The sequence below is a fragment of the Bombina bombina genome, chromosome 9 (genome assembly GCF_027579735.1).
Source record: "Bombina bombina isolate aBomBom1 chromosome 9, aBomBom1.pri, whole genome shotgun sequence".
Classification (NCBI taxonomy): Eukaryota; Metazoa; Chordata; class Amphibia; order Anura; family Bombinatoridae; genus Bombina; species Bombina bombina.
In genome coordinates this window covers 262,984,445-263,001,743 of record NC_069507.1, presented here as the reverse complement: position 1 = coordinate 263,001,743, position 17,299 = coordinate 262,984,445, and positions in this window count along the sequence as shown.

Below are 17,299 nucleotides of genomic sequence, written 5' to 3'. Positions count from 1 at the left end.
TTGCTCTGTCACACACACAGGAACAAACTCACTTTATTGTTCATACACACAGGAACAAACTAACACTCTTGCTCTCACACACAAGCACACAAGAACAAACTTTCATTCCTCCTCACACACACAGGAACAAACTCACATTCTTGCTATCACACACACACACAGGAACAAACTCACTTTATTGTTCACACACACAGGAACAAACTAACTGTATTGTTCACACACAGGAACAAACTCACACTCTTGCTCTCTCACACACACACACACACACACACACAAGAACAAACTTACACTCTTCCTCACACACACAGGAACAAACTCACATTTTTGCTCTCACACACACACAGGAACAAACTCACTTTATTGTTCATACACACAGGAACAAACTCACACTCTTGCTCATACACACAGGAACAAATTGAAACTCTTGCTCACACACACACAGGAACAAACTCACACTCTTGCTCACACACACACACACACACACACACACACACAAGAACAAACTTAGGGGCATATTTATCAAGCTCCGTATGGAGCTTGATGCCCCGTGTTTCTGGCGAGCCTACAGGCTCGCCAGAAACCGCAGTTATGAAGCAGCGGTCACAAAGACCGCTGCTCCATAACCTGTCCACCTGCTCAGAGCAGACATCACCAGAAATCAACTTGATTGAGTACGATCGGGTTGACCCCCCTGCTGGCAGCCTATGCTGAATACGACGAGCTGTCTGACCTGATCCGCACTGTCACATCAGGTCCGACAGACCTTGATAAATAGGGGCCTTAGACTCTTCCTCACACACACAGGAACAAACTCACACTCTTGCTCACACACACACACACACACACACACACACACACACACACACACACACACACACACAAGAACAAACTTAGAATCTTCCTCACACACACAGGAACAAACTCAAGCTCTTTCTAACACACACAGGAACAAACTCAAACTCTTGCTCAAAAACACACACAATAACAAACTTACACTCTTCCTCACACACACAGGAACAAACTCACATTCTTGCTCTCTCACACACACAGGAACAAACTCACTTTATTGTTCACACACACAGGAACAAACTCACACTCTTGTTCTCACACACACTCACTCAAGAACAAACTTCCATTCTTCCACACACACAGGAACAAACTCACATTCTTGCTATCACACACTCACAGGAACAAACTCACTTTATTGTTCACACACACAGGAACAAACTCACTTTATTGTTCACACACACAGGGACAAACTCACACTCTTGCTCTCACACACACACACACACACACGAACAAGCTTACACTCTTCTTCACACACACAGGAACAAACACATTTTTGCTCTCACACACACACAGGAACAAACTCACTTTATTGTTCACACACACAGGAACAAACTCACACTCTTGCTCACACACACAGGAACAAACTCACACTCTTGCTCACACACACAGGAACAAACACATTTTTGCTCTCACACACACACACAGAAACAAACTTACTTTATTGTTCACACACAAAGGAACAAACTCACACTCTTGCTCACACACACAGGAACAAATTGAAACTCTTGCTCACACACACACAAGAACAAACTTAGACTCTTCCTTACACACACACAGGAACAAACTCACATTCTTGCTCTCACACACACACAGGAACAAACACACTCTTGCTCATACACAAACACACAAGAACAAACTTACGCCTAGATTTAGAGTTTTGTCGGTAAAGACCCGAGTAGCTAACGCAGCTTTTTTTCCCAACGCACCCTTAAGACAACGCTGGTATTTAGAGTTGTCTGAGGGGCTGCATTAGGCTCCAAAAAGGGTGCATTGAGCCGAATGTACCGCCACTTCAACCCACAATACCAGCGTTGCTTATGGTAGCGGTAAGCTGGCAAAACGTGCTCGTGCATGATTCCCCCATAGGAAACAATGGGGCAGTTTGGGATGAAAAAAAAACTAACACCTGCAAAAAAGCAGCGTTCAGCTCCCAACGCAGCCCCATTGTTTCCTATGGGGAAACACTTTCTAAGTCTGCACCTAACACCCTAACATGAACCCCGAGTCTAAACACCCCTAATCTTACACTTATTAACCCCTAATCTGCCGCCCCCACTATCGCTGACACCTATTATTAACCCCTAATCTGACGCTCCGGACACCGCCGCAATTTACATTATACCTATGTACCCCTAATCTGCTGCCCCTAACATTGCCGACCCCTATATTATATTTATTACCCCCTAATCTGCCCCCCCAACATCGCCGCCACCTACCTACACTTATTAACCCCTAATCTGCCGACCGGACCTCGCCGCTACTGTAATAAAGTTATTAACCCCTAAACCGCTGCACTCCCGCCTCGCAAACCCTATAATAAATATTATTAACCCCTAATCTGCCCCCCCAATGTCGCCGCCACCTAACTTCAAGTATTAACCCCTAATCTGCCGACCGGACCTCGCCGCTACTCTAATAAATGTATTAACCCCTAAAGCTAAGTCTAACCCTAACCCTAAACCCCCCTAAATTAAATATAATTTTAATCTAACAAAATAAATTAAATCTTATTAACTAAAGTATTCCTATTTAAATCTAAATACTTACCTGTAAAATAAACCATAATATAGCTACAATATAACTAATAATTATATTGTAGCTATTTTAGGATTTATATTTATTTTACAGGCAACTTTGTATTTATTTTAACTAGGTACAATAGCTATTAAATAGTTATTAACTATTTAATAGCTACCTAGTTAAAATAATTACAAAATTACCTGTAAAATAAATCCTAACCTAAATTACAATTAAACCTAACACTACACTATCAATAAATTAATTAAATAAATAACCTACAATTACATACAATTAAATAAACTAACCTAAATTACAAAAAAAAAACAAAACACTAAATTACAAAAAATAAAAAAGAATACAAGAATATTAGGCTAATTACACCTACTCTAAGCCCCCTAATAAAATAAAAAAGACCCCCAAAATAATAAAGGTCCCTACCCTATTCTAAATTAAAAAGTAACCAGCTCTTTTACCAGCCCTTAAAAGGCCTTTTTGCGGGGCATGCCCCAAAGTAATCAGCTCTTTTGCCTGGAAAAAAAAATACAATACCCCCCCCAACATTAAAACCCACCACCCACATAACCCTTCTCTAACCCAAACCCCCCTTAAATAAACCTAACACTACCCCCCTGAAGATCTCCCTACCTTGAGTCGTGTTCACACAGCCGGGCCGCAGTCTTCATCCGATGGGGCAGAAGAGGACATCCAGACCGGCAGAAGTCTTCATCCTATCCGGGCAGAAGAGGACATGCGGACTGGCAGACATCTTCATCCAAGCGGCATCATCTATCTTCATCCATCCGGAGCGGAGCCATCTTCTTTCCAGCCGACGCGGATCCATCCGTCTTCACCGACGCCTAATCGCCGAATGAAGCTTCCTTTAAATGACGTCATCCAAGATGGCGTTCCTCGTATTCAGATTGGCTGATAGGATTCTATCAGCCAATCGGAATTAAGGTAGGAAAAATCTGATTGGCTGATTCAATCAGCCAATCAGATTCAAGTTCTATCCGATTGGCTGATCCAATCAGCCAATCAGATTGAGCTCGCATTCTATTGGCTGATCGGAACAGCCAATAGAATGCAAGCTCAATCTGATTGGCTGATTGGATCAGCCAATCGGATAGAACTTGAATCTGATTGGCTGATTCAATCAGCCAATCAGATTTTTCCTACCTTAATTCCGATTGGCTGATAGAATCCTATCAGCCAATCGGAATTCGAGGGACGTCATCTTGGATGACATCATTTAAAGGAACCTTCATTCGGCGAGTAGGCGTTGGTGAAGAAGGATGGATCCGCGTCGGCTGGAAGGAAGATGGCTCCGCTCCACTCTGGATGGATGAAGATAGAAGATGCCGCTTGGATGAAGATGTCTGCCAGTCCACATGTCCTCTTCTGCCCGGATAAGATGAAGACTTCTGCCGGTCTGGTTGTCCTCTTCTGCCCCATCGGATGAAGACTGCGGCCCGGCTGGATGAACACGACTCAAGGTAGGGAGATCTTCAGGGGGGGTAGTGTTAGGTTTATTTAAGGGGGGTTTGGGTTAGAGTAGGGGTATGTGGGTGGTGGGTTTTAATGTTGGGGGGGTATTGTATTTTTTCTTACAGGCAAAAGAGCTGATTACTTTGGGGCATGCCCCGCAAAAAGCCCTTTTAAGGGCTGGTAAAAGAGCTAGTTACTTTTTAATTTAGAATAGGGTAAGGACCTTTATTATTTTTGGGGGCTTTTTTATTTTATTAGGGGGCTTAGAGTAGGTGAAATTAGCCTAATATTCTTATAATCTTTTTTTATTTTTGTAATTTAGTGTTTGTTTGTTTTTGTAATTTAGTTTAGTTTATTTAATTGTATGTAATTGTAGGTTATTTATTTAATTAATTTATTGATAGTGTAGTGTTAGGTTTAATTGTAACTTAGGTTAGGATTTATTTACAGGTAATTTTGTAATTATTTTAACTAGGTAGCTATTAAATAGTTAATAACTATTTAATAGCTAATGTACCTAGTTAAAATAAATACAAAGTTGCCTGCAAAATAAATATAAATCCTAAAATAGCTACAATATAATTATTAGTTATATTGTAGCTATATTAGGGTTTATTTTACAGGTAAGTATTTAGTTTTAAATAGAAATACTTTAGTTAATAAGAGTTAATTTATTTTGTTAGATTAAAATGATATTTAACTTAGAGGGGTGTTAGGGTTAGGGTTAGACTTAGCTTTAGGGGTTAATACATTTATTATAGTAGCGACGAGGTCTGGTCGGCAGATTAGGGGTTAATACTTGAAGTTAGGTGGCGGCGATGTTAGGGAGGGCAGATTAGGGGTTAATACTATTTATTATAGTGTTTGTGAGGCGGGAGTGCGGCGGTTTAGGGGTTAATACATTTATTATAGTGGCGGCGAGGTCCGGTCGTTAGATTAGGGGTTAATAAGTCTAGTTAGGTAGCGGCGATGTTGGGGGTGCAGATTAGGGGTTAATAAATATTATGTAGGTGTCGGCGATGTTAGGGGCAGCAGATTAGGGGTTCATAGGGATAATGTAGGTGGCGGTGGTGTGCGGTCGGCAGATTAGGGGTTAAAAACATTTATTATAGTGGCGGCGATGTGGGGGGACCTCGGATTAGGGGTACATAGGTAGTTTATGGGTGTTAGTGTACTTTAGAGCACAGTAGTTAAGAGCTTTATAAACCGGCGTTAGCCCATAAAGCTCTTAACTACTGACTTTTTTTGGCATTAGGAGTCTTGTCGGTAGAGGGTCTACCACTCACTTTAGCCAAGACTCTAAATACCAGCGTTAGGCAGATCCCATTGAAAAGATAGGATACGCAATTGTCGTAAGGGGATCTGCGGTATGGAAATTTGCGGCTTGAAAGTGAGCGTTAGACCCTTTCCTGCCTGACTCTAAATACCAGCGGGCAGCCAAAAGCAGCGTTAGGAGCCCTTAAGGCTGCTTTTGATGGCTAACGCAGGACTCTAAATCTAAGGGTTAGACTCTTCCTCACACACACAGGAAAAAACTAAAACTCTTTCTCACACACACAGGAACAAACTCAAATTCTTGCTCACACACACACACACACACACACACACACACACACACACACACAAGAACAAACTTACACTCTTCCTCACACACACAGGAACAAAATCACATTGTTGCTCTCTCACACACACAGGAACAAACTCACTTTATTGTTCATACACACAGGAACAAACTCACACTCTTGCTCTCACACACACACACACAAGAACAAACTTACACTCTTCCTCACACACACAGGAACAAACTCACATTTGTGCTATCACACACACACAGGAACAAACTCAGTTTATTGTTCACACACACAGGAACAAACTCAGTTTATTGTTCACATACACAGGAACAAACTCACACTCTTGTTCTCACACACAGACACAAGAACAAACTTACACTCTTCCTCACACACACAGGAACAAACTCCCATTTTTGCTCTCTCACAAACACACACAGGAACAAACTCACTTTATTGTTCACACACACAGGAACAAACTCACACTCTTGCTCACACACACAGGAACAAATTGAAACTCTTGCTCACACACACACAGGAACAAACTCAAACTCTTGCTCACACACACACACACACAAGAACAAACTTAGACTCTTCCTCACACCCACAGGAACAAGCTCAAATTCTTTCTCAAACACACAGGAACAAACTCAAACTCTTGCTCAGTTGCTCACACACACACACACACACACACACACAAGAACAAACTTACACTCTTCCTCACACACACAGGAACAAACTCACATTCTTGCTCTCTCACACACACAGGAACAAACTCACTTTATTGTTCACACACACAGGAACAAACTAACACTCTTGCTCTCACACACACTCACACAAGAACAAACTTACACTCTTCCACACACAGGAACAAACTCACATTCTTGCTATCACACACACACAGGAACAAACTCACTTTATGGTTCACACACACACAGGAAAAAACTCACTTTATTGTTCACACACACACACACACACACAAGAACAAACTTAGACTCTTCCTCACACACACAGGAACAAACTCAAACTCTTTCTAACACACACAGGAACAAACTCTTGCTCAAAAACACAAACAAAAACAAACTTACACTCTTCCTCACACACACAGGAACAAACACATTTTTGCTCTCACACACACACAGGAACAAACTTACTTTATTGTTCACACACAAAGGAACAAACTCACACTCTTGCTCACACACACAGGAACAAATTGAAACTCTTGCTCACACACACAAAAGAACAAACTTAGACTCTTCCTTACACTCACACAGGAACAAACTCACATTCTTGTTCTCACACACACACAGGAACAAACTCACACTCTTGCTCACACACACACACACACAAGAACAAGCTTAGACTCTTCCTCACACACACAGGAACAAACTCAAACTCTTTCTCACACACACAGGAACAAACTCAAATTCTTGCTCACACAGACACAGGAACAAACTTACACTCTTCCTCACACACACAGGAACAAACTCACATTCTTGCTCTCTCACACACAGGAACAAACTCAATTTATTGTTCATACACACAGGAACAAACTCACACTCTTGCTCTTACACACACGCACACAATAACAAACTTACACTCTTCCTCACACACACACAGGAACAAACTCACATTCGTGCTATCACACACACACAGGAACAAACTCACTTTATTGTTCACACACACAGGAACAAACTCACATTCTTGCTCTCTCTCTCTCATACACACACACACAAAGGAACAAACTCACTTTATTGTTCACGCACACAGGAACAAACTCACACTCTTGCTCACACACACAGGAACAAACTCACACTCTTGCTCACACGCACAGGAACACACTAATACTGTTGCTCATACATACAAACACAGGGACAAGCTAACACTCTTGCACACACTTACACACACACTCACACATGAACAAAGATATACATTTGCTTACAGTGAACAGCACTGCAATGTGAGGTACAAAACATATTTATGACCAATTACTGAGACCTTTGTACCTACATTATCACTTGTTCTATTAATATCATTAATAGTGGCAACAGGAGGCAATTGCTGTGTCCTTGCAAATTCCGGGGGGGTGGGGGGGTGGCAAGAGCCCCCTCCCCCCTCTGGACACCCATGAATAGAGCCTTGTTTATTTTATTTAATATATATATATATATTTATTAGACAATCCAAAGTATTGATCTTGGGCCATTTTGGTATATTTCATGCCAACAATTGTAATTCTCACTGTAATTATTTACATACTGCTTGCGCAATCATTGCCCACCTCAATACCAGCTTACGGTAGCGGTAAGCTGGAAAAACGTGCTTGTGCACGATTTCCCCATAGGAAACAATGGGGCTGAGCTGGGTGAAAAAAAACTAACACCTGCAAAAAAGCAGCGTTCAGCTCCTAACGCAGCCCCATTGTTTCCTATGGGGAAACACTTTCTAAGTCTACACCTAACACCCTCACATGAACCCCGAGTCTAAACACCCCTAACCTTACACTTATTAACCCCTAATCTGCCTCCCCCGACATCACTGACACCTGCATAATATTATTAACCCCTAATCTTCCGACCGGACACCGCCGCCACCTACATTATACCTATGAACCCCTAATCTGCTGCCCCTAACATCGCCGACACCTACATTATATTTATTAACCCCTAATCCCCCCCATGTAGCCACCACCTACCTACAATTATTAACCCCTAATCTCCCGTCCCCAATGTCGCTGCTACTATAATAAAGTTATTAACCCCTAAACCTAAGGCTAACCCTAACCCTAACACTCCCCTAAGTTAAATCTATTTTTAATAAATCTAAATAAAATTTATAAAATTAAATAAATTAATCCTTTTTAAAACTAAATACTTACCTATAAAATAAACCCTAATATAGCTACAATATAACTAATATTTACATTGTAGCTATTTTAGGATTTATTTTTATATTACAGGCAACTTTGTAATTATTTTAACTAGGTACAATAGCTATTAAATAGTTAATAACTATTTAATAGATACCTAGTTAAAATAATTACACAATTACCTGTCAAATAAATCCTAACCTAAGTTACAAATACACCTAACACTACACTATCAATAATTAATTAAATAAATTAACTACAATTATCTAAACTGAAATACAATTAAATAAACTAAACTATAGTACAAAAGAAACAAACACTAAATTACAAAAAATAAAAAAATATTACAAGAATTTTAATCTAATTACACCTAATCTAAGCCCCCTAATAAAATAAAAAAGCCCCCAAACTAATTAAATTCCCTACCCTATACTAAATTACAAAAGTAATCAGCTCTTTTACCAGCCCTTAAAAGGGCTTTTTGCGGGGCATTGCCCCAAAGTAATCAGCTCTTTTACCTGTAAAAAAAATACAAGACCTTCCCAACATTAAAAACCACCACCCACACACCCCTACTCTAAAGAATTGACTTTGCATTCTATTGGCTCATCCAATCAGCCAATCGGATAGAACTTCAATCCGATTGGCTGATTAAATCAACCAATCGGATTTTTCCTACCTTAATTCCGATTGGCTGATAGAATCCTATCAGCCAATCGGAATTCGAGGGACGCCATCTTGGATGATGTCATTTAAAGGAACCTTCATTCTGCTTTAGGACATCGGAAGAAGAGGATGGCTCCGCGTCGGCTGGATAGAAGATGGCTCCGCTCCACTCCAGAAGGATGAAGATAGAAGATGCCGCCTGGATGAAGATGTCTTCCGGACCGGATGTCCTCTTCTGCCCGGATAGGATAAAGACTTCTGGTGGTCCGGATGTCCTCTTCTGGCCCATCGGTGCCCGGTTGGGTGAACACGGCTCAAGGTAGGGTGATCTTCAGGGGGTAGTGTTAGGTTTTTTTAAGGGGGGATCGGGTGGGTTTTAGAATAGGGGTGTGTGGGTGGTGGGTTGTAATGTTGGGGGTGGTCTTGTATTTTCTTTTACAGGTAAAAGAGCTGATTACTTTGGGGCAATGCCATGCAAAAAGAGCTGATTACTTTTGTAATTTAGTATAGGGTAGGGAATTTTATTATTTTGGGAGGCTTTTTCAGTTTATTAGGGGGCTTAGATTAGGTGTAATTAGATTAAAATTCTTGTAATATTTTTTTTTTGTAATATTTTTTTATTTTTTGTAATTCAGTGGGGTTTTTTTGTACTATAGTTTAGTTTATTTAATTTTATTTGAGTTTAGATAATTGTAGGTAATTTATTTAATTTATTGATAGTGTAGTGTATTTGTAACTTAGGTTAGGATTTATTTTACAGGTAATTTTGTAATTATTTTAACTAGGTAGCTATTAAATAGTTATTAACTATTTAATAGCTATTGTACCTAGTTAAAATAAATACAAAGTTGCCTGTAAAATAAATATAAATCCTAAAATAGCTACAATGTAATTATTAATTATATTGTAGCTATTTTAGGGTTTATTTTATAAGTAAGTATTTAGTTTTAAATGGTAATAATTTATTTAATTATAGTAAATTTATTTAACTTAGGGGGGTGTTAGGGTTAGACTTAGGTTTAGGGGTTAATAACTTTATTATAGTAGCGGCAATGTTGGGGGTGGGAGATTAGGGGATAATAATTGTAGGTAGGTGGCGGCGACATTGGGGGGCAGATTAGGGGTTAATAAAATTTATTATAGTGTTTGCAAGGTGGGAGTGTGGTGGTTTAGGGGTTAATACATTTATTATAGTGGCGCCGACGTCCGGTCGGCAGATTAGGGGTTAAATCATTTTATTATAGTGTTTGCGATGTGGGGGGCCTCGGTTTAGGGGTTAATAGGTAGATTATGGGTGTTAGTGTACTTTGTAGCACTGTAGTTAAGAGCTTTATGTTCCGGTGTTAGCCCATAAAACTCTTAACTACTGACTTTTTTATGCGGTATGAATCTTGGAGGTAGAGGTTGTACCGCTCACTTCTTCCAAGACTCGTAATACCAGCGTTAGGCAAATCCCATTAAAAAGATAGTATACGCAATTGACGTAAGGGGATTTGCGGTAGACAAAAGTCGCGGAAGAAAAGTGAGCAGTAGACCCTTTCCTGCCTGATTCGTAATACCAGCAGGAGTTAAAAAGCAGCTTTAGGACCCCTTAACGCTGCTTTTTAAGGCTAACGCAGAACTCGTAATCTAGCGTATGTTATTTCCCATTAATGTTTATGAAAGTGATATTCTTCATTAATAAAAAAATAACTTTCACATTGAGCTATTGACAATTCTGATACTCTGAGCACACATAACATTCATGTTTGATCTTGTTTTTGTTACCTGAGGAGGAGATCATAGATCTTGGAGGGGGTCTCAAAGCCCTTCGGACCTCAGCTGTATAATGAAAATAGAATATACATATTTTGAAATGTAAACAATCATACAAGTGATAACAATTAAATTAAAAGCAAAGTAATAATAGCAAACATACCTGTAGATCGGCCAATGCTTGCTCCATCAGGGGTGCTGCACATAATGTCCGGGTGTGTGGTGGCTGAGGAGAAGCTGTGGCTGGATTCAGTGTGGATACTGACGGGCAATAGGAGGGTCTCATCTCCAGCCGTGACAGCATCACTAGCTGGAACTGCAGCAGCAGCAGCAGCTGCAGCACTGGTAGATGCTTAAACAAAATACATTAAATAAAATATTATTATCAATATTATTGCACATCATAATCTTAATAAACATTTTAAAAAATGTAAAAAACAAAACAAAACAAAACAAAAAAACATGTGCGACATCAATAACGCAAGTAATATCATCTTACCTGCCAACTCATCAGTTTCATGCCCCACTAAATCCAGACCGAGCGTCATGTTTGCTCCCAGCTTCTCCCACAGCTGAACCTCATATTCCGATAGTTCAGCCACATATGGTGCGCCACTACCGGTCATACGTGCAGACTGTTTCTCCCTGGCCAGCTTGGCCTTTAAGATGCTCTTAATGTCAGAGAATCTTTTCTTACAGCTCCCCACCGTTTTGGGATGTGTCCCTTCGGCGGACACACTGCCAGCTTTTGCTCTCCAGATCTCTTCTTTTCTGGAGAGCGAGGTCTTTTGGGCTTTAGAACCATAAATAAAATCATAGTGCTCTAAAACAAGGTTGACTAAAACTGTATTCTGCTCAAAATTAAATTGTATGCTGCGCCCTGACTTTGTCTTCCCAGGTGCAGACATAACAAGATAAAAATACAAAGTTGTTGCAGCAAGTCAATAAATATGAGAATAAATAGCAATAAATATGAGAATAGTCAAAACTATAGCTCTTGTACCTAGAGCTCTTGTAAAGCATAGGTCATAATACTCCATTTTAAATTCCCTTTTATAGATAGGTAATACGTAGACAATCAGCAGTTAACAATTATAAAATCATCAAAAACTTTTACAGTATTAAGAAATGTTTCATATAATTTCATCATCGATGACGCCTGTTTAATATAATTATAGAATAATAATGATCTATAATTGTTGTCTTGATGTCTCAGTAAAGCAATATTATTGAATGTTTTAAAATATATCTATGGCGCAATATAAATTATTTGTTGACTGTGAATCCGTCATCCTTGTCTACAAGGTGTCATCCATTTCTATGGGGCGTCATCCTTATTTACATGGCCTCAGATTTGTCTATAGTGTGTACCATTTCACACGTATTATGTTTGAGAGGGCTATTGTATGACAGGAGAGGGATCACTTCTTTAAATATTTGATGATACTCTGAAGCCACATGAATCCAGGCAATCCTATGATCAAATTCATTTTTATATTTGAATAAACCATAAATTTAATTTGGTTTACGTTGAGTCATTAATACATAGTAATCGTCATGAACACATGAAACATCTAATCAGCCAACCAAATATTAATATTTTTAGTTACACTTGCAAGAACCAGTAATCGTCATGAACACGTGAAACATCTAATCAGCCAACCAAATATTAATATTTTTAGTTATACTTGCAAGAACCAATCAAATTTGTCTATTTTTGATATATTTTTGTTGCACTAAAAAATTATTTCAGATAATTTTTTTCTGAGACCAAAATGGCGCAACGTCCACCAATTTTTAGTGAGGGTGAATTACTTATACTGGTCTATGGAATGGACAAGTACTTTCCATGTAGATTAGGAGGTGTACGAGGGATCGTACATGAGAACCATGACAAAATCATCTATGAGATGATGCGGAGGATTGGAAGGGTTTTGGGTGTCCGCCGTTCCAGGCGCAATTGTCTACGGAGGTTCTCAGACCTCTGTAGACACGAGCCAGAGAGATACCATGATTTCCGTGCGCTCATTCGAGCATGTAAGTATTGTGTATTGTACTTAAAAATATATATACTTAAATTACGCATATCTTTATAAAAAAGTAATTTCGAAATGTCTTTATGAGCTAATCATATGTATTTTATTCTATTCAGTAAATATATTACATTTATTTTATATATTTATTTGATGATATTTAAAGTTTTCTTAAAACATGCCTATCTTATTTTTTATTTGTTGTTTTTCAATGTTATTGACTTAATTGCATACAGACATTTGATGTCATTCAACACCCCATAATTTTTATAGAGGGTCAATCAAATAATATGTTATTCCTCTGTAAATTATCATCATTTATTTTATGGAGACATATACAGAAACTAACGGCTAGATTACAAGTTTGGCATTAGCCATAAAAAGCAGCATTAAGGGGTCCTAATGCTGCTTTTTAACGCCCGCTGGTATTACAAGTTTGGCAGGTACAGGTGTACTGCTCGCTTTTCTTCCACAACTTTTCCATACCTCAAATCCCCTTACGTCAACTGCGTATCCTATCTTTTTAATGGGATTTTCCTAATGCTGGTATTACAAGTCTTGGAAGAAGTGAGTGGTACAGCCTCTACCTCCAAGACTCCTACCACATCTAAAAGCCGGAACATAAAGCTCTTAACTAAAGTGCTAAAAAGTAAACTAACACCCATAAACTACCTATTAATCCCTAAACCGAGGCCCCCCCCACATGGCAAACACTATAATAAAATTATGTAACCCCTAATCTGCCGACCGGACATCGCTGCCACCTACATTATACCTATGAACCCCTAATCTGCTGCCCCTAACATCGCTGACACCTACATTATATTTATTAACCCCTAATCTGCCACCCCCAATGTCGCCGCCACCTACCTACAATTATTAACCCCTAATCTGCCGACCGGACATCGCCGCCACTATAATAAATGTATTAACAACTAAAACGCCGCACTCCCGCCTCGCAAACACTATACAATATGTTATTAACCCCTAATCTGCCGTCGCTGCCACCTACCTACAATTATTAACCCCTAATCTGCCGCCCAACGTCGCCGCTACTATATTAAATGTATTAACCCTAACCCTAACACCCGCCTAACTTAAATCTATTTTTAATAAATCTAAATAAAATTACTATAATTAAATAAGTTATTCCTATTTAAAACTAAATACTTACTTATAAAATAAACCCTAATATAGCTACAATATAACTAATAGTGACATTGTAGCTATTTTAGGATTTATTTTTATTTTACAGGCAACTTTGTACTTATTTTAACTAGGCACAATAGTTATTAAATAGTTATTAAAGGGACAGTCAACACCAGAATTTTTGTTGTTTAAAAAGTTAGATAATCCCTTTATTACCCATTCCCCAGTTTTGCAAAACCAACACAGTTATATTAATACACTTTTTACTGCTTTGACTATCTTGTATCTAAGCATCTCCTGACTGCCCCTAATCACATGACTTTTAGTTATTATCTATTGACTTGCATTTTAGCCAATTAGTGCAGTGTCTGCCACAACCCACGGGCGTGATCACAATGCTATCTATATGGTTTACCTGAACTACTCTCCCCTGTTGTGAAAAGCAAATACAAAAGCATGTGATTAGAGGCGGCCTTCAAGGGCTTAGAAATTATCATATGAGCCTTCCTAGGTTTGCTCTCAACTAGAATACCAAGAGAACAAAGCAAAATTGTTGATAAAAGTAAATTGGAAAGTTGTTTAAAATTACATGCCCTATTTGAAAAATAAAAGTTTTTTTTGGCCTTGACTGTCCCTTTAACTATTTAATAACTACCTAGCTAAAATAAAAACAAAAGTACCTGTAATATAAAAAATTACACCTAACACTACTCTATAATTAAATTAATTACCTAAACTACCTACAATTAAATACAATTAAATTAAAATAAACTAAATTACGAGAAAAAAAACACACTAAATTACAGAAAATAAAAAAGAAATTACAATATTTTAAACTACTTACACGTAATCTAATCCCCCTAATAAAATAAAATAAAAAAAAATAAAAATAAAATTCCCTACCCTACACTAAATTAAAAATAGCCCTTAAAAGGGCCTTTTTTTGCGGGGCATTGCCCCAAAGTAATCAGCTCTTTTACCTGTAAAAAAATAAATACAATACCCCCCCCACATTACAACCCACACACCCCTACTCTAAAACCCACCTGATCCCCCCTTAAAAAACTAACACTACCCCATTGAAGATCACCCTACCTTGAGCCGTCTTCACCCAGCCGGGCACCACTGGTCATCCGATGGGGCAAAAGAGGACATCCGGACTGGCAGAAGTCTTCATCCTATCCGGGCAGAAGAGGACATCCGGACCGGCAGACATCTTGATCCAAGCGGCATCTTCTATCTTCATCCATCCGACAAGGAACGGCTCCATCTTGAAGACCTCCAGCGTGGAACATTCTTCTCGGCCGACGGACTAACGACGAATGAATATTCCTTTAAATGACATCATCCAAGATGGCGTCCCTCGAATTCCGATTGGCTGATAAGATTCTATCAGCCAATCAGAATTAAGGTAGGAAAAATCCGATTGGTTGATTTAATCAGCCAATCGGATTGCAGTACACACCTGCATTTCTTACAGCTGATAAACAGATGGATGACCTAATCAGATATTCATGTGGACATCCCATCGTGCTCGTCAAATGACGCAAAAAATAACGAAAATAAGATTTTTTGAATAAATTATTCAATTAATTGCTCGTAAAATGATGCGAGAATAATCAAAATGTGCAAGTCATTTGTTAGGTAATGTTTGACGCATCATTTATCCAATTATTGAAATCATTCACACCTGTGAAACTAGGTGTTATAAAAGGGGATCTTCAATTACTTTATTTCATTATTACTTTGAGCTTTGAGCATGGACATACTCAATGCAGTCCAGTTTTCACTTTTGTTAAGGAGAAATGCGGGTGTTGATGGCTGCAGTGCGACAAAGAAGATGCCAGCGAGTGCCAAGGGTTTTCCTGCCTAGGGTTGTCTCCATGCCCTCAGTGACCGAGAGGTGATCTATCAATTTTGACTAAATAGGGCCTCTATTGAGCCACTCACTGAAAGAACTAGGGCAATCCCTGGCATGGGGAAATTGCTATCAGTCCTCTATTTCTTGGCAACTGGATCATTCCAGGCTGTGACAGGTCTATGCGTAGGTATGAGCCAGGCAACCTTCTCATGTCATCTGAAGGTTGTCCTGAATGCTTTGCACCAATGCCTAGTCCATCATGTCCACTTCCCAAATGCAGCGGAGGAGTGACATGCTGTCCAGCTCCAGTTCTATCAAAGGGCTGGATTGCCAAGGGTATTGGGGGCCATAGACTGCACCCATGTCTTGGGCCAGCCTCCCAGGGGTACAGAGGAGCCATACCGGGACCGGAGATTCAACCACTCGCTGAATATCCAGGTCATCTGTGACGCCAGGTTGAGGATAATGAGTGTATGCTCCTGACTCCCTGGCTGCAACCATGATTCCTTCATCCTCCGGAATTCGGCCATATACCATCGGTTCCAGGAGGGCCAAATGCCAGAGGGAATCCTGATCGGTAAATATCTCTTAGATATTCTAACATATGTATATGAAATATTTTAATCATTCTGATTGCTAATGTCAATGATCTATTTTATTTACGCAGGTGATTCTGGATATTCATGTCTTCCGTGGCTGTTCACACCCGTCAAAAACCCAACAGAGTGGAAGAGATGCACTACAACCAGGCACACATCGCCACAAGATCTGTCATTAAGCGCACCTTTGGCGTATTGAAGAGACCTTTCTGCTGCTTGGACATCTCTGGTGGGGTTCTTCAGTACGCCCCCTCCAAAGTCTCCTTAATTTTTATGATTTGCTGTATGTCGCATAACATTGCCCTACAAATCCCTAATATAGATCTGGAGAGCTTGGATAACCAGGAGTATGGAGAATATATTGATCCATTCCTGGAGTATGATGCTCTGGGAGTCCAAGCTCGAACAGACTATATTCAGGCAGTTTTTGGGCAATAATGTTGACTGTGCAACATACAGTTTTTATTTGTGTTTTTATTTACTTTACAGTATTATTTATGATCCAAAAGATGATATATTTTGGAATAAGTTTGAGCAAATATTGTCATTTCAATATCGAAAAAAATATATAGTATATCATTATAAAGCCATTGATTGAAAGTGGTTAGTTTTGGCAAATGTTCCAATTGTTCAATGTAAAGTTGATGAAACACATCAAAATCTCTTTAAATAAAATGTATGGAGATGTACACTTGGCTCTGTTGTTATTTGTAAAGCTATAACAA